Genomic DNA, 22,350 nt, shown 5'->3' on the forward strand with positions numbered 1-22,350 from the left:
ACAAGAAATGTAGGCCTATAGCACTTGAAAATGACAAAGATTAACCATATCTTGTCTAGATTGCTCATAACTCAGATAAAGATAACTCAAATATGTTACATATTCTTACATGAATTGTTATGGCTTCATTGTTTTAAAATACCAATGTTGTTGGTCCATCAGACCAGTGAACATTAGGTGAGTAACAGAAATGCCACACAAGGGTTACATCAAGTGAAAATGAAAATAAACTGTGTGTTTGTTTTCTCCAGTCTATGTTGTGGTATTTTTTTTACATTGCACATTGTATGCGTCTGCGTCTGCCTGTGTGATTAAATTGAGCCAGACATGCCTTGCATACCAGGCCCGCGCCCCTCACTGCGTGACAGGATATTTTGTCATCCCTGCGGTCTGCAGCCCTCGCTCTCTCTCTCTCTTCTCCCAGTGTGTGTGATGGACTCCCGCTCTGGGCCAGATTGACATGACTCAGCGGCCCGCCAGGCAGCCTTTTCCCTGACCAGCTTGACTGGTGTGGTGTCATCTTCCACTGACTAATGGGAGGAAGAGGAGGAGGGGGAGGAGGAGGATGAGAGAGAGAAACCATGCAGCGCCTGTCTTCCTTACCTCATTGTACCACTTCATCCACTAAGCGCTTGCCTGGCTCCAGGACACGGCTCAGTGCGCTTCCATTTTCTCGTACTTACCTTTAATGCTAAATGGATGTTCTCAAAGTCTGGCTTTGACTACTGTTGTCTTCAGAGGGTTTATGCACGATATCGACGTTGTGGAACTTAACCAGAGATGGAGAGTCAGAACCTGCTCCGTGGGAAATCGATGGCCAAAGATGATTCGTGTCAGCAAATTAAGTTTTGTCACGCAAATTAAGAGGAGTAACGGCGTCTCCACGCTTGACTGGAAGAGCACCGCCGCCGACAAGAAAGCTGATCTATCGACAACAATGGCTTAGGGACACAAATGAAAATCTCATCACATCGATCGGGGATCTGGCGGCGTGATTGATTCCCCAACAGTTGTTGATTGCTAATCAATGGGTTTCTCCACTGATCCCCACCGTCCTGTGCTCTCACTCGCAGACGCTATGGCTTCATCTTCCCAGACAGTTACTGTTGCATTCATCTCACAAAGGCCACACCCTCTGGCTACCGGCCAATCAATTCTTGTCAGAAAGTCAGGTAGAAAAGGGCAGCTGTGGAACATTTGTCATAATTTAAACCAGTCGCAATGTGATCCTAATCTTTCGGGGGCCCTGTCCAGGGTCACAACACACCAGAAAACATTTATTTTTTTATGAATTTTTGTACTTGAAGTAAATAAACATTTACAGACATTTCCCCAGTTTCATCATTTCTAATCCATTACAAAATTAACAATAAAATAGTTGCTGGCAACCAGAGGGCCACCTGGCCAAAGACAGCAAGCTCAGTATTTTCAACGATGTGGACAGGATGGAGTGAGTGAGGAACAGTCACTTTTCTAGGCCGGTCCCCTAGACTGGAGGGTCCAGCGGAAAGAAATACTTGGTGAAAAGATGAGTAAACGAAATCAAAATCAGACTAATGTTCTAATTGTAGCAGGTAGCATTAGGTCAAATTTGAAGCTTCCGATGTAGAGCACTAGTGGAGTAGGGCTGACCCCGATTAGTCGAATAGTCGACTAATCGATCGAAAGGAGCCGTAGTCGACTGCCAACCTCGTTAGACCCCCCTAGGCATGATCTAATTCGTATAACACATGACTTCAAAAAACATGCACAACAACAGATCGCTAACGCTGCCGCGTCCGTGACGAAGGCGGGCAGGAGCACTTGGATGGTCCCCGGGCGTGGCTCACGCCGCAGCCCTCGTCTGCTCCTGGCGGCCCTTGGGGGGAAGGACAACGGGATGGGTTAAGCGCAGAGTAGTATCGCATCGGCAATCCTAAAGAGACAATGCATGCGTGTGTGTTCCGGTGTGTGTGCTAAACTAACCGCTGTGTGCCACTAAAACATTGAGTGGCTCTAAATCTTCCACCTGCTCTCTGGACCCTATGCCCACCACCCTGGTGAAGGCTGGCCTGCCTGCCCTCTGCCCTCTCATGGTAGACATCATTAATTCATCCCTGTCCACTGGCTCCGTCCCTGCTGACTTAAAGGTGGCAGCAGTCACCCCAATTCTAAAAAAAACCCGGTCTGGACCCCGATAACCTCAACAACTTCCGCCCCATCGCAAACCTCCCCTTCCTCAGCAAGGTCCTCGAGCGCGCAGTAGCCGCCCAGCTACAGAGTCACATGGCCTACCATGACCTGTTTGAACCACTCCAGTCTGGGTTCAGGGCTAAACACAGCACCGAGACCGCCCTGATCAAGGTGACAAATGACCTCCTCATGGCTGCTGAAGCTGGCAACATCAACATCCTCATCCTCCTGGACCTCTCAGCTGCCTTCGACACCATCTCACACTCAATCCTCCTAGACCGCCTGGAAAGTGTCCTTGGCATCACTGGTACCCCCTTGTCCTGGTTCACATCCTACCTCACCAACAGGTGGCAGTATGTTTCCCTCGGGGGCTCCAGGTCAGCTCCAGCACTTGTTAAACAGGGTGTTCCCCAGGGTTCGGTGCTAGGTCCGCTCCTTTTTATGATTTACCTCCTCCCACTCGGTGACATCATAAGGAAACACGGCCTCCACTTCCACTTCTATGCAGACGACACACAGCTTTACCTCCACACCAAACCCTCGGCCCCCCTTCCTCCCCCCTCCCTCACTGCCTGCCTCCAGGACATAAAAACATGGATGACCACCAATTTCCTTCAACTCAATAGTAAGAAGACCGAACTCATAGTTGTAGCCTCCCCAGCCCTCCTCCAAAAGATAGACCACCTTGTTCTCTCCGTGGATGGCTACTCCATCTGCCCCTCCACAGAGGTAAGGAACCTGGGCGTAATACTGGACTCCACCCTCTCATTTCATCCTCACGTCAAGTCTGTCACCAGATCCGCCTTCTTCCACCTCAGAACCATCTCCCGCCTCCGCCCCTCACTCTCCGACACCTCAGCGGAAACACTCATTCACGCCTTCATCACTTCCCGCCTCGACTACTGTAACGGAATCCTTCTTGGTGCCTCCAAGAAGGTTCTGGATCGCTTACAGTACGTCCAAAACTCTGCTGCGAGGGTCCTCACGCGCACCAAACCCTGGCAGCACATCACCCCCACCCTGCAAAAACTCCACTGGCTCCCCATCAACTACAGAATCCCCTACAAGATCCTCCTCCTCACCTACAAATCCCTGCACGGGTTGGCCCCTTCCTACCTGACCAACCTACTCCACCCCTACACTCCAGCACAAGGCCTCCGATCCTCCAACTCCGACCTCCTCACCATCCCCCGCACCAGGCGTTCCACACTGGGAGACCGAGCTTTCGCTGCAGCTGCCCCCAGACTGTGGAACTCCCTCTCCCCCCTCATCCGAGGCTCTGACACCATCAACCTCTTCAAAACCAAGCTAAAAACCCACCTGTTCACACTTGCCTTCACGCAACACGGCCCCGCTCCCAAGTAGCCCACCCCTGACTTTTTTTAAGCCATAGATTCCGTTGTTTTGTTTTGTTTTGTTTTGTTGTTTGTTTGTTAATTTCAACCACTTCATCCAATTGGACAGAACTTGCCTCCTTTTTATTTTTTATCTCTTATCTTATTTGTTTTTTCTTGTTGTTACTATACACAGATCTTTTATGTATTTTATTATATTTTTTCTCAATTTTATCTTATTTTTATTTTTTCCATCCTTTCCTTGTACAGTGTCCTTCAGTCTGAGAAAGGCGCTTCTCTCTTAAAATTCAATCTATTATTATTATTATTATTATTAGTGTCGTTGCATGCCGAATAAAGACCTCTGCAACAGGTCCTGTTAAGCTGTAGCCCTATTTTCTGAAATTTAAATTAAATGGAAGATTGCTCCACTTCTACAAGATCTAGGGACCTGGGGGTATGTATTCCCAGTGTCAGAAATATTGTGTCTGTTACAAGGCTTGAGTAAATTGTAATGAGAAAAAAAAGAATATAAATTATGATTTTCTTTTGCATCTGTGCCGGTGAATAACACCATGTTACAATTGTGCTGGAACCGGGCTCGCTCACTGAGCTCATTCAGCACCTTCTTGAGATCAAGTGTACAAATCTAAGCAAATTAATAAAGGGAAGATGATTAAACAGAAGGATTTGTAGATACAGTAATAAATTATAATCCATTTTAATTATAAATTCATATTTGACCTTGAACTTGACCCTGACCTTATTATGGCCAAATCATACACCTGTGGATAGGGAAAAATCTCCTCTTTCCAATGGCAGAGTTAAATCTGGATTTAGTAATTTCCTCACGGTTTTACGATATAATTAGAATTTCTTTCAATACATTCGTATTTTCTGTAAATCTTAAAAACACCGGTAAAAATGAAAACTTTGCCACTTTGCCGACCTCTATCGGCTCAGGTGTGCATTTATTTTAACACATTGACCGCCAAATACGCATATATGCGTCTTATGGTCTTCTCAGTGGTTTACGCTAGATGGCGCTCTTGAGCTACCGGGCAGTCCCGAACAGGACTTCCAACTCAGAGGGAAACCAGAATTCATGTGATCGTTTTCAAACGAGAGCAAGTGACAAGACCATACAAGGGGCCCCGATCTCACGTGATCGTGGTAGTGGTCTGTGGAAGAGACGGATACGTTGATCGAGACACACACACACACAAGACATCCATTTTGTTATCGTGTAACGTTAGTAACCGCACACACACAAGCCGCCAGCGTGCAAGAACGAGAGAGAATCTGTAGTGGACAATGGCGAGGAGAAACAGCAGCTTGTGTTTCTGGGAATTTTACTGGACCTTGAATTTGTCTGGACCTGAAACGGTACCGGAGGACGATCGGATCCGTCATAGTGCCCAAAAAAGTATGGATTGTCACCCGGTTGAAACCGACAGCGTCTTCTCCATTTACCAGTCGTAAGAAGACATCCATTTTGATATTGTGTTTTGTTGTAGAACAGTAACGTTAGTAACCGCTTGCATCTCCTCCAAACTACCCAGTTACCCTAACCTAGCTACCCTCACCTATGCTACCCTCACCTAGTTACCCTCACCTAGCTACCCTAACCTAGCTACCCTCACGTAGCTACCCGCCGTTTTAAACCATCCTGGTCCTCATTACCATTTACACAGAAGCGAAAACTGTGACTTTGATCTATGCTATAGTTTTTTTTACCAATTTTGAATCTTTCATAAATTTGTATTTTCGTTTGTTTTTAAGTTTTTGTTTTCAATTCAGTTAGTTTCCAGAATGGGTTTGCTTGTTTGAGTAATTCTTTTTTGTTTTAGTTTAGTTTTTATTAGTTTCTGTATTCGTTTTTTTGTATGCACCAATACCTCCTCATGCTTGCTGTATTGACACATTTGACCACATTTACAAAGACATTTTATGTATATTTATTTATTTATTTTATTTTATTGTATGTTTGTTGTATGTTGTTTCAGTTAGTTTTCCAAAGTCTAGTTTGTATTTTTATTTCAGTTAACTTAAATCTTTTTCATTTAAAAGTAGATTTTTGGCAACATTTAAAATGTCTTATTATATCTTGACAGTAATCGATATACTCCAAAAAACAAACGTTTGACACTGACATTTAAAAAGAAGTATCGTTCCGGTAAAGGGCAGGAGCTAAAACAACGACATCCAATCAAACAAACGACCAAGTCAAATGATTGGAATGAGCAAGCACTTGTTATGTGTACACAAAGACCTGCTGCTAACACATAGCTGCCTGCTAGCTACAGTACGTAGCAGGTGATTGGGAAGGGCGTTGTTGAATTTGGTGGATTTGAAAATATTTCGAAGTTCTGCCCAAAATCAGTGGCCTCCTAATGGTATAAACTAAACTATAAACTATACTAACCAAGTTAGCCAAATCAGATAAGAAATGCACAAGTTGTGGTTATTTATACACACACACACACACGCACGCACGCACGCATGCACACACACACACACACACACACACACACACACACACACACACACACACACACACACACACGCACACACGCACAGACACAAATTATTGCACCACCCCTTTTGGGCTTCATGCACGTGGGTGTAACTATTGAGGATAATACTGTGTAATTTTTCACATAAATACTGTGAGCCCAGATTGTGTGTGCGTGTGTCTGTATGCATGCTTGCACTCGCACAAATGCATCGGTCTTAGTCAGATTGGCCACACTTCACAGATCTACATGCCTCATATACTGGTGGGTCGACACTGCAATAGAGTTTTAGAAGAAAATAAAAACCTCTTTCATATAGATTCCGAGATCTCATGTTGATAGCCTGTTTGAATTGTCTGTCTGTTGATCTGTCTTTTTGACCTGTCTGTCTGTCTGTCTGTCTGTCTGTCTGTCTGTCTGTCTGTCTGTCTGTCTGTCTGTCTGTCTGTCTGTCTGTCTGTTAATAATAATAATAATAATAATAATAATAATAATAATAATAATAATAATAATAATAATAATAATAATAATAATAATAATAATAATAATAATAATAATAATATAATAATAATAATAATAATAATAATAATAATAATAATAATAATAATAATAATAATAATAATAATAATAATAATAATAATAATAATAATAATAATAACTTTATTTATACAGCACCTTTCATACATGGATTGCAGCTCAAAGTGCTTCACAGCAAATAGCATAAAATGAACATAGGCATAACAAACCTGTCTGTTTGTTGGCCTGTCTGTTGATCTGTCTGATTGTTTGACCTGTTTGTCTGTTTGACCTGTCTGTTTGACCTGTCTGTTGACCTGTCTGTTTGCTGACCTGTCTGTTTGACCTGTTTGTCTGTTTGACCTGTCTGTCTGACCCTTCTGTTGACCTGTCTGTCTGTTTACCTGTCTGTCTGACCCTTCTGTTGACCTGTTTGTTTGACCTGTTTGTCTGTTGACCTGTCTGTTTGACCTGTTTGTTTGTTTGTTTGTTTGTTTGACCTGTTTGACCTGTCTGTTGACCTGTCTGTTTGACCTGCCTGTTAGACCTGTCTCTTGACCTGTCCGTCTTTTGACCTGTCTGTCTGACCCTTCTGTTGACCTGTCTGTCTGTAGACCTGTCTCTTGACCTGTCCGTCTGTTGACCTGTCTGTCTGACCCTTATGTTGACCTGTCTGTCTGTTGACCTGTCTCTTGATCTGTCCGTATGTTGACCTGTCTGTCTGACCCTTCTCTTGACCTGCCCGTCTGTTGACCTGTCTGTCTGTCTGTTTACCTGTCTGTCTGTTTGACCTGTCTGTTGACCTGTCTGACTGTTTGACCTGTTTGTCTGTTGACCTGCCTGTCTGTTGACCAGTCTGTCTGTTGACCAGTCTGTCTGTTTGACCTGCCTGTTGACCCGTCTGTCTGTTGACCCGTCTGTTGACCCCTTCCGCCTCCTGATGTGGTGTGTGTGGGGAAGGGGATGTGGGCCCCGGGTTCAAAGGGACACAGAGTCAAGCCTCGGAACAATCTGCCTCTGATCCACATTGTTGTCATGCGCCTGTGTGCTCCGAGGCATCCACCACTGAGGAGGGGTGGGTGGCCGCAGACAGTGTGCAGATACAGTAGATGAGCTGTACTCATCTGTGTGTTAGTGTGCACGAGAGAGAGAGGGGGGAAGAGAGAGAGAGGGGGGGGAGAGAGACGGGGGGCGAGAGAGAGAGAGAGAGAGAGAGAGAGAGAGAGAGAGAGAGAGAGAGAGAGAGAGAGAGAGAGAGAGAGAGAGAGAGAGAGACCAAGAGCTAGAAAGAGAACACATGCCGAAGAATGCCTCGTTGACTGAGTGAGTGGGTGTGTGCGCAGCTCGCGTCTCCGCAGACACAAGCGTTGGCATTATCTCCAGTGTTCCTTCTCGGTTTCAACCCCACCCCCTAGCACCACCTCATATTCCCCCTGCCTCACAACTGCCTGGCGTATGACCCTTGATTTAAACATGCTGAACTTGTCTCAGTCTCTTTCAGCTGTTCTGAAACACACCAACCATTTGGTGTCATAGGGATCTATTCACCTAGACACCCAGCCATCCATCCACACATACAGTGCACACGCATACACACATACAGTACACACACACTACACACACACACACACACACACACACACACACACACACACACACACACACACACACACACACACACACACATTTGAAATGTTTATTTATGTTCATTAAGCATTACATCACGCGCAGGAGTGTGTTCAGTGGCGGCTTGTGAATTCTTCTCCAGGGGGGGCGCTATACCAAACATTTTGCAAACATGTACCGAGGCACGCATTGGCGAAACCACACACTGAGCCTACTGTGCACGTCAGAGCTTCGGCAAAACCACAAGGTACGAATATTTAAGTAGGTAGAGTACAACTATCACCATTGCCATCAATCAATATATGATCACAGTCAATGCAGCCACGTTTCCAATAGCGCCTACACAAACACGCACGCCCAGGTCTCTCTCTCTCTCTCTCTCTCTCTCTCTCTCTCTCTCTCTCTCTCTCTCTCTCTCTCTCTCTCTCTCTCTCTCTCTCTCTCCACGCCCGTATTCAGATCCGTCCAATAATAATCACAGATGTATATCTTGTCATTTTAAACAAGTTACCATTATATTGTCCCGGGTGATTATGCCCCCCCCCCCCCCGCGGCAAAATTAGTATCCCCCTCTATCTCTCTATTTCTCTCTCTCTCTCTCTCTCACACACACACACACACACACACACACACACACACACACACACACACACACACACACACACACAGCATGACGTGGAATCCCAGCTATCGTTACAAGACTTACATAGACTTACCATCACAAGAGTTGAAGGGGGCGAGATATTCAGCTGTCCACCACAAGCCATAATCCACTTTTTTTTTTATCCACTCAAAATGAAACTCCAGTAACAGTCCATACCATGGCTAGCTGGTAGCTGCATCCAGCTAGCCATATAGCTTCTTGTTAGCCACCACAAGTACCACCAGCTAGAAAACAACAGAGTATATCCTTCTTCTGTCTGTTGATTGTTTCTGAATTGAGGAGATATCAGGCTGATGAGGTCGAAACTCTTTCACTCCAGTGTTCATCTCTCAAAAGGTATTGTTTTGAGGGATTTACCTGCATTCGAGGTTGTAATGTCCTGCCTTCATGGTCCATGGTAGCTACTAGTAAGCTAGCAAACTCTCCGGACTGGGGGAGTGACAACACAGCAGGAAGGACCCTGCTTGCTTGGAGTGCTAGAAAAACGCGCTCCGATTACATCATATTTGAACGCACTGATAGGCGAAATGTATTTGCTTGACCTATTTAATTGGCTGCGATGATACAGCGATGATACCAGTGCACGCCCACTGTGTGCGCGCTACGTCTCGCCCAGCTTTAGAGGTACACTATATCATATCAGACAGTGACGTCATGTGAATCACAAAACAATGATTTATATTTGATATATTAACGTTATTGTGCATTTGAAACACAAACTTAAAATGAGTAAATATTATTCATTTTAAACATGTTTATTTTAAACATTTTCTTCTTCTCCTGCTCTCTTTACCAGGGGGTGCGGCCGCCACTGAGTGTGTTATACGAATTAGATCATGCCTAGGGGTGGTTGTTAGGCCCGAGGCGCAGCCGAGGGTCGTTAGACCCCCCTAGGCATGATCTAATTCGTATAGCACACGACTTCAAGTGAGTGGGGGCGGCACGGTGGCGTAGTGGTAACACTGTCGCCTCACAGCAAGAAGGTCCAGGGTTCGATTCCTGCTCGGGGACCAGGTTTCCGCAATGCCAAGTATGCAGGTGGGTGATCTCCCAGGCCTTTCTGTGTGGAGTTTGCATGTTCTCCCCGTGCTCGCAAGGGTCCCCCCCCCCCCCGATAAGAGAAAAACATGCACAACAACAGAATGCTAACGCTGTCGCGTCCGTGACGAAGACGGGCAGGAGCACTTGGATGGTCCCCGGGCGTGGCTCACGCCGCAGCCCTCGTCTGTTCCCGGCGGCCCTTGGGGGGAAGGACGACGGGATGGGTTAAGCGCAGAGTAGTATGGCATCGGCGACCCTAAAGAGACAATGCATGCGTGTGTGTTCCGGTGTGTGTGCTAAACTAACCCCTGTGTGCCACTAAAACATTGGGGCCGGAATCCACAGAGGCTTTGCAGGCTTTTTCCGAAGCAAAGCCGGCGCATCTCGCTCTCAAATTAATGAAATTATGTTGCTCACGCGTAAGATAGGCTTTGCGTCCATGCAATTGGCGTATATTTAAATGAGGTAATATGGGCGGTAAATCTCCCCTTTCTTTCTTTTCTTAATGAGCCTCTAAACAGGTGATCATGGCAGCAGTAATTGTAGCAGACCGTGAAAGAATATATAGAATATCTCGAACGACAATAACAAATCAAGATATTGAGCATCGTACTTATTTAAATATCGTTATATAACGTAGTGGGCTTTGGCGTAATGCTCGTATAAACATATAATTTGAGCGACAAATATAAAGCCACATGCAGAGATATATCGCTATAGTGGTATAAATAAAGATACCGTTAGTTGGGGAAGAAAATTGAGAGAGAGAGAGAGTTGTTTTTTGCTACAATACATGTATGGTAACGTTGGTGAAGTGAATTACCAGTTAAAAACGGTATCATAATATCGCCAAAGCCATGGAGTGACATACGTTTTGGACTATAGGAACCCGGTCCATACGAGACCCCCCTATCCAGCGACTACCCGACTGGTTGTACATTTTTTATTTGATTAGCGCCAGGATATTAACACTTTAATCGCCATGGGTTAAATTCATAATTTACCATCCCTCGCCAGCTCTATTTGTCTATGGAGAAGTTCCCCTTCTTTGCAGGGCTATAACTTTTTAAATTCTATTGCTAAATTGCCATTATTATGGCCCATTCAATGTCCTATATGTATTGTTCAGGGTGTAGCAACGTTAAACTTTTTCATTCACATATTCATACTAAAATATGGTCTACTCTAAAGTATAAGTATGTTTTTATCGTTTTCTGCAGCTTTCTTCAGAACGTGATTTATAGCCCTAAATGCATTATATTGATGATCAAATACAGTTTGGTAGGAATCTGTGCGAGATAAAACATTTCTACTGGACGTGGTTCTAGAAGTTTCTACGCATCATCTGATGATGACCGGATGGGCGGGGGGTCGTTTATAATTCCGTGGGCAGCGTTAGATGATTCATCCAGAGTGGGTCATATGTTCATCAGATCAGTTAGTATAGAAGACGTTAGAAAATAACGCTGAATCTTACCGTGGCTTCCTCGCGCCGCTGGCAGATGAGCGTGGAACAGAATTTTTTCTATTATGGGATGGAGAAATGCCCGATCCATTTCCAGGTTGTATAATAGTATATACGTCCAAATCATGTTGTTTTTTCGAGTTATTTGCACCGATCGATGTTCACTGTGTCAATACGGAGTCTCTCTAACGATAGCGAGTGCCCGGACCACATATGGATGAGCACTACCGGTTCAAAGGTTAATTTCCGGTTGGCGATCTGCCGATCGGCCACCAGATGGCGCTCTTGAACCGCTAGAGAATTGAGTGGAGCTTTGCAGTGTGTCTCAGGGCTCCGGAAAGGAAATATGATTTCGATGACAGATTTTTGAAATATTGACATCAAAGACGAGTTACGGCGTCTTCGGCAGAATGAGCATGGCTAGGAATGACGTGTAAACTCGTCCACGGCGATCATAGTGTTAATGTGACCACAGGATATTAATGTGATATGTTACATGTGTTTTTTTTATGTTACACATTAAATGTAATAATTCAACTTGGTACCCCTGTCCCCTCCAATAAGAGTGTCCGCCATTTTGTGTACATTTAATATTGGTTAATATATCATTTCGTTTTTGCCACGCTCATTATTTAAATACAGTCAGGGTTGTGTAGCCTCTTAGCTACAGTCTGTTTGTTATTTCTTCCCCTATAAGCGACCTTAGGTTTTATGAAAGGCGCTATATAAAACTAAGTTATTATTATTATTATTATTATTATTATTATTATTATTATTATTATTATTATTATTATTATTATTATTATTATTATTATTATTATTATTATTATTATTATTATTATTATAATTATAAAATTTATAATGAATTAATAATAACTCCTCTCCTTCACTAGAATATAATCTAATTATGAAATCAAATATAGGCCAGGGATTTACAACTTAATAAAGAGATTGAATACAATTAAATGGGATATAAACGGAATATAGCACAATATGATTATAATATTATTTCATCAGGCACGTGCACACATAGAGCCCAAGGGGTGCTTAAGCACCTGCCTTTTTGGGCCCCACAAAAAAGTGCCATTTTAGAATTTTTTTTTTAAAAAAAACGTATATATTTTTTTTGCCGTTACGCATATAGACTGCCCTTCCAACTGAAAAATATCAGGATAGAATAAAAATATTAGGTAAAGAGAAAGAGATGCCCCATATTCCATTGCAGTTTGCACGGCCTCCTCAGCAAGTCAAGTCAAGAGTTTTATTTGTCACGGCATACAAGTATACAATGAAATGCGGGTGGTCTTGCCCGCGACGATGTGCAATACAGTGGTACAACATATAATAGAATCCAATAAAAAAACAACATTGTGCAATAAACAGGTAACAGGTAACATGGTGTGACATCTCGGTATCTGTACATAGTTATTTACAGAGCATATAGGACATGCTAGGTAGCTTTAGTAGTGCAATACACTGTTCCTGTTGTTATACTAATTTAAAGTGGCCTTTCCTCTTGGCCATAAGTGTGCGTGTGTGCGGCATGAGTGTGTGCCCGCTCTTGTTAAAGTGTTAAAGTGGCTGCTAGTGTGTGAGCGTGCACAGCGTGCGTGTCGTGTGTGTGCTCATGTGTGCTTATGTGTGGATAGTTCAGTGTTCTGTGGCACTCAATGTTCATTGTTCAAGGCACTGATGGCCTGGGGGAAGAAGCTGAGCCTAAGCCTCTCCGTCCTAGTAGCTGGGGTTCGCAGGCGTCTGCCTGACCTCAGCAGCTGGAACAGGCTGTTATTGGGGTGGTGGGGGTCTTTCATTATCCTGCAGGCTCTGGATTTGCACCTCTTGTTGTATAGAGCCTGCAGGGGAGGTAGCGCAATACCCGTGGTACGCTCGGCTGAGCGCACCACTCTCTGTAGGGCCTTCTTGTCCTGTGCCGTGCTGTTACATACCAGGCAGTGATGTTTCCGGTCAAGATGCTCTCTACAGCTCCTGAGTAGAAGGACTGGAGTATCTTCCCCGATACTCTGAACTTCCTTAACTGTCTCAGGTGGTAGAGGCGCAGCTTCGCTTTCTTTACTACTGTGTCTATGTGTGTTGACCATGTCAGATCCTCTGAGATGTGGACCCCCAGGTACTTAAAGCTGCTCACCCTGTCCACGGTAGCCCCGTTAATCATCAGTGGTGTGTGTGTCTCCTGCTGTCCTCTCCTATAATCCACGATCAGCTCCTTGGTTTTACCAATGTTCAGGAGCAGGCTGTTGTCCTGGCACCAGCGTTCCAGTACCTCAACCTCCTCCCGGTAGGCCTTCTCGTCGTTGTCCAAGATCAGCCCCACCACCACCGTGTCGTCTGCGAACTTCACTATGGAGTTGGAGCTGAACTTGGCCACACAATCGTGTGTGTAGAGTGAGTACAGCAGGGGGCTTAGAACACAGCCCTGGGGGGACCCGATGCTCAGGGTGATGGTGTTGGAGGTCTGACCCCCCACCCTGACCGCCTGGGGTCTTTCAGTATTCCATTAATTTTGTATTGTATTTCGTTTACTTCGTAATGTATAGAGGAGTGCAAAAGAATAGAATCTTTATTGTCATTGTTGGTCCAACGAAATTGAGTTTAGACTAGAGCATCACCACATACAAACAGCATGTATATATAAATAATAACATCAATAATATAATGTCAATGTCCCAAGTGCAATAGTGCTAGTGCAAATGAATAGTATGACAGTCCAGTTGAGTTAATGGATGGAGTGATTTCTTGATTTCTAATTTCATTTCTTTTTTTGGACAGCGCACTAAACTTGACAGCACGCTACATTTCGACACACACATTTCTGCCAAGAGCACTGTCAGGGGGGCAGAGTGCGGACTGCTCGCGAGCTACACATATTGGGCGTGTCTGCGCTGGTATCTCATTCGTGGATAGCTCACAGACGCAGAGCAGGCTCCGCGAATGCAATTTGCTTTGCGCAATCCATTCTCTGTGGATTCCGCCCTGAGTGTCGTTGCATGCCGAATAAAAACCTCTGCAACAGGTCCTGTATTATTATTATTCAAGTGATGTAATGTCTTTTATACAATGGCCGAATTCATCCAACCTTATTGCTATACAATAAACACAGTAATTGAAGCATAATGGAGATTTATTCACAAAACCATCCGCAGAAAAAGTTGCCTCCGTGTCTAAAAGCAGGTGCAGTGCTTCAAAGCATGCCATCTAACAACAAACTTCATAAAAATCCTGCAATGTATTTTTGTTTTGACAATGGGTCATGACAAACCAATTACATGAATGAATGAATGAATGAAAACTTTATTTAACAGATTGCAGAATGGGTACAATACAGTACGGCTCAATACATACAATTGTTAAGGGGATGCAGACCTGAGAAAGACGTTTGTCTTGTTTCCATCAGGGTCCCCCATTTTCAATTCATATAGACATTTATGACATACACAACATACATGACATTTATGGCATAGGGACATATAGGTATTTAGTACTGATACATTTGTGACATAGGCGGTATTCAAATATACAGTACTGTTACCCCTAGATCCTGACAGAGTATATACATATGATGGGGAGGGGACTGTACATTAGGAGGGGGTGGGTGGGTGGGAGGGAAATATACATACGGCGGGGAGGGAATATATACATGCGGTGGGGAGGAGACTGTCTATTAGGAGGTGGTGGGGGTTTTGGGCATTTACGGTGGCCAGTTTCGAATTGCAGCCTCCCGTAGGTGCTCTTTAAGGGCGGTTTTGAATGTGGGCAGGGATTCACATTCCTTTACAGCTTTGGGTAGGGCGTTCCACATTGTTGTGGCATAATTGCGAAATGTGTTTAGTCCCTTGTTTGAGCCGAATCTGGGTTTAACATGATTTGTTGAGCTTCCTCTGGTGTAGTGGTTGTGGTATTCACTGACCTTTGGGAAGTATTTTGACATGTACATGGGCACCCCGGTCGTATAGTGTATCTTGTAGACCAGGCCCATTGCAAGTTGCTGTACTCTGTCGTCTACTCTAAGCCATCCTAGGTTGGCAAAGTGGGCAGGGGTGAGGTGGGTTCTGGGGTTCAGGTCAAGTAGTAGTCTGACCAGTTTGTTTTGTGATGTTTGTAATTTTGTTTTAAGCGCCTTTGAGGTGCTTTGGTACCATGAGGTGCACGCATAGTCATAGTACCCTTGAATGAGTGCTCCTGCCAGAGTCTTCAGGGTATTCTTGTTTACCTTCTACTCATGTACAATAGAGAGCATCCTGACCGGCAACATCACCTCCTGGTTTGGGAATAGCACTGCACAAGACCGTAGCAGACTACAAAGAGTGACGCGTTCAGCCGAACGCACAATTAGAGGGGGGCTTCCCACCCTCCAGAACATTTACAACAAGCGGTGCAAGGGGAAGGCTAAGAGAATTATTAAGGACTCGAGCCACCCGAACAACTGCCTCTTTGAACTGCTGCCGTCAGGCAAGCGATACCGGAGTCTTATGGCGAGCACAGAAAGACTCAGAAGGAGCTTCTATCCCCAGGCCATCAGGCTGCTAAACGAACAATAATCGCTAAACGAACAATAATCACTATGCAACAACCATCAAATGCACACAGCACACACACCCACACGCACACACTCACTCAAACAAACAACACACTGCAGCACCCACTCTCCACACTTTAGATCACACAAACACACTTACACTTTATATTTATTGATAAAGGATTTGCACTACAACTCGTACACCTACTGTGAATTGTACCTAAACTGCACCTCGTCCATTTATGCCTTGCACTATATAGTATTGTATATTAGTACACTGCACAGTATTGTATATTGTATGGTAACTACGTCTACGAACATTGTACATATGTCTAAACTGTTTTTATTTTATTTTATTTATTATTTCATACTTATCTTGTCATGCACAGTCTCTGGAGCGCAACAGTAAGAAGCATTTTGTACAAAAGTATTCTGTACTTCTGTATGACAACTATTAAAGAAACTTGAAACTTGAAACTACCAGAGAGGAGATCCGGTACAAGAATCTAGTTCGTTGGTTGACTTTTTTTATTACATTGGATGCCATTTTGTCACAGGAAAGATTTGCCTCTAGGATGGAACCCAGGTAGGTAATTTCGTCTTTCCTTGTGACAATATTGTCACCCACTATAACTGAGAATCCGTCGGTCTTGCTGAGTTTGTTATTTGAACCAAAGAGAATGGACTCTGTTTTGCCCATGTGTAATGATAGTTTGTTATCAGCGAGCCATATGCAGATTTTGCCTAGTTCCGTGCTGAGGGTTTTTTCAACCTGCAATTTGTTCTTGTCAGAGACCAGCAGGGCTGAGTCGTCCGCAAACAGGAACAAGTTGCAGTCACAGGCTGACGACATGTCATTTGCATAAATTAGGAAGAGTAGCGGTCCTAGTATGCTTCCTTGTGGAACACCACAGCTCACTGTGAGGGGGGGGGATAGAGTACCGTTTACCTCTACCATCTGTTCTCTCCCCTCCAGGTAGGATTGCATCCAGCTCACTGATAGGCTATCAAAACCAATTGCTTTTAGCTTGTCCATTAGAATGGAGTGATTGACAGTGTCGAAGGCCTTTTGTAGGTCCAGCATGACCATGCCGCAGTATTTGCCAGCGTCCACCTCTTGTTTGATGTGGTCGTTCAAATAGAGGAGGCATGTGTCAGTGGAGTGGGACGTTCTGAAGCCAGATTGGAATTCGTAGATTAGGTTTTTTTCCGCCAGGTACTTTTCGACCTGTTCGTAGACTATTTTCTCCATGACTTTCGAGATGGAGGTAAGAATAGAAACAGGGCGGTAGTTGCCTGGGTCTAATTTGCTGCCCTTTTTGTGTAGAGGGGTCACTCTCGCAATTTTGAAGTCCTTGGGGACGTGCCCCTGTCTTATAGAGAGGTTTATTATGTGTGTGATGACTGGGGTGATGGCGGCTGCTGCGTCTCTGAGGAATTTGGAGGGGATGTTGTCATGGCCAGTGGCCTTGTTAGGTTGGAGGGTGCTCAATTTTTTGAGTACCTCATCGGTTGTTACCATTTCAAGTTTTAAGTCGTCTTTGTGGACCCCTAGGTTTTTGTAGTATGCTACTATGTGTTCTACCCCATAATGCCCTGAGTGGGAGGGTAGTTTGTTTACCAGTGTTGTGGCTATGTTTGTGAAGAAGATGTTTAAGTAATTGGCTACATCCAGCTTGTCTGTGATGAGCGTGTTGTCCGTCTTTATGTTTATGTTTGAGAATCTGGTTTTAAGTTTTTTACTGCAGCCTAGTTGATTATTGAGTAATTTCCAAAGTTCGCGGGGTTTGTTTTTGTTTTCCTCCGTTTTGTCGTTGATGAAATTTCTTTTTGCGGTTCTGATCATGATGTTTACGTCATTTCTTAGTCTGTTTCTTTGGATTTTTAGTTCAACCACGTGGGCTTGGAGTTCACTGTTTGAGCTTTTGGAAAGCTTTGTCTGACTTTTATGAAGTTCAGAGCATTTTTTGTCTCTGGTTTTCATAGCGGCCAGTATTTCAGTGTGCATCCATGCCTCAGCGCGATTTTTAACCCTGGTGGTTCTTATCGGTGCCATGTTGTTGAGTATTGCTGTGAATTTGGTTTTGAATCCAAGCCATGTTTCTTCAACCTGTGTACCACTGAGCTCATCTGACCAGTCCAAGCTCCCCAGTTCTAGGTTAAAGGCCTCTCTAGAGTAAGTTTTGAGGTCTCTAGATGTGACTGTTTTGTGACAGCCGGCCTTCTGTTTTAGCTTTTTGCGGGTACAGAAAATCATATAATGATCACTTAACCCGCATGCTATCACCCCTTTACTGGATATCATGGACTTGTCAGAGGTCAAAATGAGGTCAATGGTGGTTTGTGTCGAATCGCATACCCTTGTGGGTTGTGTGATTAGCTGGCTGAAACCGTGCAGGTCAGAAAATCTACTGAAGGCCTTGAAGACGGGTGCTGATTTACGCAGCATATCCGTGTTCCAGTCCCCAATAAGAATTTTTTCTACCCCCTCCACCCCAGCTAAACACCCATCAAGTGTGTCATAAAAGCCACTCTGTTCTGGTGGTCTATAGATTGTGCCTACTAGTACTGGTTTCGCCCTGTCTAATAAGATTTCAATCCAAACAGTTTCAATTTCATCATGGTTAAGGTCAGTACGGTTGATGTATTTGGTATCCTTGTGTATATACACACAGACGCCACCTCCATACTGGTTCCTATCCCTCCTGACTATTGAGTAGTTTTCAATTTCAATCTCTGGATCCTGTACAGATGAGTCTAATTTTGTTTCTGTGAAACACAATATGTTAGCCTTACCGTTTAAAAACAACTGTTTGATTTCAGCCAGTTTAGGTCTCAGGCTATTCGTATTTAGATGAAATATGTGAAGTCCATTTTTGCTTGTAATAAGATTGACGTCGTCACAGTTGAGGTAACTCTGTTCAATTGTGTCCTGTCCTGTGGTGGGGGGAGGGGGGGCGTTGTTGCTGTTTGTGCCGTGGGTGGGGAGGGGGGGAGGGGGTGATGCTTTGTCCTTTGCTGGAGTCTGTATTCCTTTGTGTGAAAGCCCGCGATATATAATATATATATATACATAATCCAACATTGTGTAAACAACTAACATATTCCAGTTAACGGTATCTTTTTTTAATTATTCGTTATGAATATATCCATACTTCCATTGTGTCCGGGACATCCAGTGAAATCGCTTCGTGCGACAGTGTCCTTTTGCAGAGGCAGGTTGCTACAAAGCATGCCATCTAACAGTGAAGTTACCGGTTGTTATTTGATTGATTGATTGATTGATTGAAAATTGTATTAACAGATTGCAGAATAGGGACAATACAGTACAGCACAATACACACAATTGTTAAGGGGATGCAGACCAGAGAAAGACTTTCGTCTTGTTTACATCAGGGTCCCCCATTTTCAATGCATCATAATATGACATACAGATAGACAGTGCTACATTTATACATAGGTTGCTACAAAGCATGCCATCTAACAGTGAAGTTAGCGGTTGTTATTGGATTGATTGATTGATTGACAATTGTATTAACAGATTGCAGAATGGGTACAATACAGTACAGCTCAATACACACAATTGTTAACCCATTCTCTGCCACGCTTATATCCATCGCTGTTTGATCTCTGCCAGCACTGTAAGTCTATGGAGATGTTCACCTTCTTTGCAGGGCTATAACTTTTTAAATTGTATTGCTAAATTGACATTACTATGGCCCATTCAACATCGAGTATCTATCGTTCAGGATGTAGGAACATTTTACTTTTTCATTCACACATTCATATGAAAATACCGTCTAGAGTATAAATGTTTTTATCGTTTTCTGCAGTATTTCCCAGAACGTGAGATATAGGCACAAATGCATATATTAGATCATCAAATGCAGTTTGATACCGATCGACGCTATATTAAAAATTTCAACTGTACATGGTCCTAAGGGTTATGACTGATCATGCGTGGGTGAACGGAGGGGGGGGGGGTCGTTTATAATTCCGTGATAGTCGTTAGATGCTTGTAGTATGGGTGATATATTGATCAGAGCAGTTTGTATCGAAAATGATAAACAAAAACGCTGAAACTCACGTCAGTCTCCTTGTACCGTTGGGCGATGAGAGTGGAGCAAACAGATCCCAGTTATGTGGTGGGGATCTAGGCAATCCATTTCCGGTTTGTATATTACTAATACACGCCCAAATCATGTAGATTATTGAGTTATGGCAAAGATCCATATCCACAGTGTGTGTATTGAGTCCCGCGACGATAAACGAGTGGCCGGACGGAATAGGGAGACGCACCGGGATCACAAGAGATCCACTTCTGGTTGCAACTCGCCGATCAGCCACCAGGTGGCAGTATTGAAGCGTTGCAGAGTTGTGCTGGCTCACACAGCATCAGACCAGCCTCCGTGATGGAAATATGAATACCATGGCGAAAATATGAAATTATGATCAGAATCACGTCGTACGCCGTTATTGGCAGAATTCGAACTTGAAACCTGTCGTACGACGTTATTGGCGGGGAAAGGGTTAAGGGGATGCAGACCAGAGAAAGACTTTCGTCTTGTTTACATCAGGGTCTCCCATTTTCAATGCATCATAACATATATGACATACAGATAGACAGTGCTACATCTATACATAGGTTGCTACAAAGCATGCCATCTAACAGTGAAGTTAGCGGTTGTTATTTGATTGATTGATTGAACATTTTATTAACAGTGAAATGACAGTGTCCTTTTGAAGGAGAGGGAGGTTCTACAATGAATGCCATCTAACAACACACTTCCCGCGATTTATATTTTGTTTCACAATGAGTCATGACCAACCAATTACATAATCCAACATTGTGTAAGCAACTAACACATTCCACGTGACTTTATCGTTTTTGAATGAGTCGTTATGACGATATCAATACATCCATTCATAAAGATTATTGTCCGACATCTTGGTTTCATTCATAAAAACACGAACGGCAGAGTGATTCGGAAAAAAAGTTATTCGGTTGTGGGCGGGTTCTAGGATCACGTGGAGTGTGTTATGAGAAATAACAACGTCTAAAAGAAGTGTTTCAGCCAATCAGAATCAAGAAATTTGCATGCCATTGTATAATGTTACATACAGTATGGCTGAACTACTGGTCGGACACATCGGACATGAATCATGGGTAAAGGAAACAACGCCTCCTCCAAATTGAGCGGCTTCCTATAATAGCTGATACTGAGCAGTACCTTGCTAACTGCTTGGCCTTCCTTTTGGGGAGACCGGCTATTTGTAAGCCCCTCACAACCAACTTGTGCACATGCCCTAAGCTGCCAAAGATAAAAACTAGAAGTTTACATCTGTAGCCTAGCTGTGAGATGGTCTGCTGTAGCTGTTGGTATTTCAATACTTTGGTTAGAAAGGCTTCTTCTAAGCTGTAATCAAAAGTACAACCAAACTCAAGAATGGACACCTCCCTAAGGTGTTCATTTACAACAAATATATCAGGGGTGTTAGATGTAATATTAGAGAATACAGAATCATCATTGGACAGGTTAAACATGCTTGGCTTCACAGTAGAATGCTTAAACAACGTGATGGAGGACCTAAAAATAGAAGAGATATCTTTCGCTATCAAATCTACTATTCTGTCATGCCTACTTATGTAGAGGCCCCTGTATACATGGCAACCATTTAAGATGTGGGACATGGTTTCAGCTATTTGGTCATTGCCATGATGAATACAGTGAGGAGTATACGATTGCCTGGAAACCAGATGGAGAGATTCAGTTTAGATGGTAAGACCTGTAATCTCGCTTTCAAAGTAAAGATAACAATGCACTCATCTATACTCATACATACATACATACAGTACACACACACACACACACACACACACACACACACACACACACACATACATACAGTACACAGGTACACACACATACAGTACACACACATACACACACACATACATACAGACAGTACACACATACATACAGTACACACACACACACACACACACACACACACACACACACACACACACACACACACACACACACACACACACACACACACACACACACACACACACACACACACACACACACACACACACACACACACACACACACACACACACACACACACACACACACACACACACACACACACACACACACACACACACACACACACACACACACACACACACACACACACACACACACACACACACACACAGGCCCGTCTCCAAAGCCCCATGAAAGAAATCTTTCGTCAGCTCCCCACAGCCTTACGTACAGCATTGTGCTCCAAAGAGAAATGGCCACCCGGTTCCGATGCCAAATTTTCCCGCTTTATTTTTTTTACGGCACAGGTGTGACTAATCTCCAGATGTCTGGGACGGGGGGAGGGCTCCTTTGAGCGTGCTCCAACTCCGACCCTTCCCATGCCTGTTTCAGGGCGGGGGGGGGGGGGGGGGTGAAGGAGGGTTT

The sequence above is a fragment of the Notolepis coatsorum genome, assembly GCF_963971535.1.
Source record: "Notolepis coatsorum genome assembly, chromosome: 17".
Taxonomy (NCBI): Eukaryota; Metazoa; Chordata; class Actinopteri; order Aulopiformes; family Paralepididae; genus Notolepis; species Notolepis coatsorum.